This window comes from Octodon degus, unplaced genomic scaffold (genome assembly GCF_000260255.1).
Source record: "Octodon degus isolate 3935 unplaced genomic scaffold, OctDeg1.0 scaffold00001, whole genome shotgun sequence".
In the NCBI taxonomy this organism is placed as follows: domain Eukaryota; kingdom Metazoa; phylum Chordata; class Mammalia; order Rodentia; family Octodontidae; genus Octodon; species Octodon degus.
The window spans coordinates 36511005-36514529 of NW_004524577.1; positions in this window are offsets into that span (position 1 = coordinate 36511005).

Consider the following 3525-nt stretch of genomic DNA (forward strand, 5'->3'; position numbering starts at 1 on the left):
ATAAACATGCAAGATTGTTTTAAAGAAAAAAAAAACAATAACAAAAAAGTTGTAAGAAATTCAAAAGAAAAATAATCAAAAAATTAAGCATTACCTGCTCTGTTTAAAAAACCAGCAGAAATCGGCAGTACAATTATCCAAGCCATTCTGCATATATGCATAAATATATCTTTTTCACTTCTATTTTCCTTTTCCTTATCCCAGTTTTCTCAGTGGACTAAGAGTGTGCTTAGGCAGGCATGGGGACCAGGGTTTGATCCTTGGCACTACATGCCGCGCTGAGTGTGGTGGCAAAAGCCTGTAATCTCAGTGCTAGGGAGGCTGAAAACAGGGGGATCACTGAGTCCAAGCTGCATATTGAGACCCTGCATCAAATACAGAGAGAGAGAGAGAGAGAGAGAGAGAGAGAGAGAGAGAGGAAGAAGAAGAAGGAGGAGGAGGAGGAGGAGGAAGAGGAGAGGGAGGGGGAGAGGGAGGAGGAGGGAGGGAGAGAGAGAGGTGAAACTCATCCGGATCTAGTGAATTTCACTCTACTTTGCTTTCAACAGTGAGAAGTAGATGGCCCTAGCGGGGGGGAGGAGCATGGAGGGCCAGTGGGGAAGGCCACAGAGCCCCAAGCTAGAAGAGGCTGCTATGGTTTATACACGGTGTCAACCTCAGGTCTACAAGCACAACTGAGTAACTCAGCTGCATCCCGGGTGTAAAGGACATGCCCTTTTTGCTGCAGGATGTTCATGGTGTCAACTTGAGAAGTTGAGCAGGTCATCTAAGTGACTCAGCAGTGGGCCAGGGCCCTCAGTTTGTGAACATCCTCAGCCTGTGCTGAGAGGGTCCCCAGGAGAAAGGAAACATTGGACAGGTGAGAACAGATCCCTGCACAATTAGCGGAGATCTGTTTTGTATACTGTACCTTTCCTATGTGATGATCAGATTGATGCCTTCGACTGGGCTGCAAGCTCCATGTAGGCGACATATTTTTGTTTTACTTATTAATAGATGGCTGCCTCCAGCGGTGCACAATTCTTAGTTACTCTTATCTCATTGCTGAGACAGATACCCAACACTCAAAATGAAGGAAGGAAAGGTTTATTTAGCTCACAGTTACTGGAGGTTTCAAGACACTGGAGGAAAGGCTGGGGCGCTGCTGTGTCCAGGATGACCCTCCCCTCACCTCTGAGAAAGCACAGGCTGCCAGTTTAATGGTTTGTGTCCCTCTGGCCCCGCCCTCTGGCCCGCCCCTGGCCCCGCCCCTCTGACCACTCTTGCTCCTCCAACCACGTCCGCCCCACAATTTACATGAGGCTTTGGAGGGACAACTTGATACAAACCATAACACTCGCTGACTAAATGAACAATCTGCATTTTAGAAATCTTAGAGGTGTTATGAAGATTTTAAAATTAGACAAATCTGGATTTCAGTATTTACTCAGTATGGACTATGGCACTAACTTGCTATTGGACTAGTGAGTAAACTGTACTGAGATTTACTTTTTGCATTTGTGAAGCAGAAATGGATAGTTCATTATACTCTTGAGGATTTGATCAGATCATGAATATGAAAGAACTGGGGTATTTAAGGAATTCAGTATTAGCAACTGAGGGTGTTCTTTAACTCTATTGCTAGGAAAGCTGGCTACAATCCCCATGGCAGATTGGCTCCATACTTTAGTTCTCCACCCAAATGCTCTTTCAACTACAATTATGGAATACATACATATTTTCCACCCCATAGGGCTTCACCCTCTAACCTACTCCTGGAGAAAACCCTGGATGCACAATAAGACTCATGGACCACCCTGAAGGAGAGAGACAAGGCTAAACTGGAAGGAAATGTGCAATAGATGGGGACCAGTTGTAGCAGTCACCTCATTCATTGCTTAGTATTTTGTACATTTGCAACAATAAAGATAATACAGTGGCTTTTCACCTGTAATGTCCACTCGTGTTTCTGTCCTTGTCCTTATTTCTTTGTAGCTTCATCCAACAGGGAAACTCCAACCCCCACCCAAACTACCCAGCCTGTTGTAATAAGGAGAGACATGGTTACGCATTTCAAATCAGCCTAGGCGCTAACTACCAGAGACACTTGGTACTCAAAGTAGCCAGTGAACTGATGCAGCTACTGGGTTGCAGGATGCAAAAGGAAAGGACACCTCCTTGAGGGTGCTAGCCTTCTCCCTGGGAGTTAGGAACTTAAGCCTGTTCTTTCCTTAGATTAAGTGATCGGGATGGAGTTAGTAACTAGTAAAGCACAACACCTGAAGAGAAAACCAACAAACACAATGAAAATAATGGGTATGGGTGTTGGGAAAGAGCAAGAGTAGATCCTTCACACGGTGGTATTGTACAAGGACAGGGCTGTGAGAGTTGATGGTACCAACCAGAGAGGAGCTGAGACTGTGGGCCACTAGGAAGGAGACAATTGACATGACCCAGTCTTGCCCTTGAAAGGCTTTATGTCTTATCAAGGGAGATGGACCTGAAAAACCATAAAGTAAACAGTAAATCATAACAAAATCCTGTACAAAGTAATGTGTAAAATGTAGGGAGTGGCTGAAGCTGGAAATTGGCCACATAGGTGGAGGCAAGGCAAGGACAATCCAAGAATGAGGGGTGCCTAAAGCACTCAGGCTACTTTGGTCCTCAAACATCATGCCTGAGACAATTCCAGCTATTAGTCGCTAGGCGCCCCTGCAGTGGTTGTTCAGTTCCTTTGCTCCCACCAGGAGAAAGAGGGCTCTGCCTGAAGCCAGCTTTCATCTCTTATCTCTGTTTCTAAATCCTCTCTCCATTTCCCCCCAAGAACACAGAGAGCTACGCAGGGTGCAGATTAAGAAAGCAGCCTCTGCTTGGAGGAGTTAGAGAAAAGTGTTCAGTGAAAGTTTTAAAATCAAAAGACATTTGGAATCAACTTCAAAGGAAGCAGTATTTTTTACATGCTTGGTGGGTAAGGGCGATCCAAGTAAGAGCAGCTCATGAGCAAAGCTAGGGTGGTGTAAGAGAACATCTTGTGTTAAATGAGGAGACGATACTGTAGATGGAGCTGAAAATTAAGTTTTTCATAGAGGAGTAGTAGATATATAGGTACAAGAGGGGACAGAAGAACAGAGCCAGCTTGTATAGGGTTGTGATGTGGCCAAGAAATGGAGTTTAAAGAAATACAGTTCTGGATGTGAAACTAAGATGCTCTGTCAGGACAACATATGGTCATTCCTTTCCCATGTCTTGAGGAGTGACTCTATGGAGGAAGCGTGTAAGGTCCTCAGATTCCCATATCTGCGCCTGTCTTCCTCAGCTAAGCTCATATACTGGTTTGTTGTGGGCTGTCCCATCACTGGTTCCAAGACTCAGGGCCAACAAGGTCAATCAGATACTATTTCTTTAAAACATAAGCCAGGTGACCCAGCACCATAGATGTACCTTTTCAAGACTTTACTTCTTAATGCCAGAGATACAAAAAATTGATATAGTGGAAGGATGGGCAGCAAGCAATGTTTGGTGCTTTGTGTCAGTACTGGGCTTCTT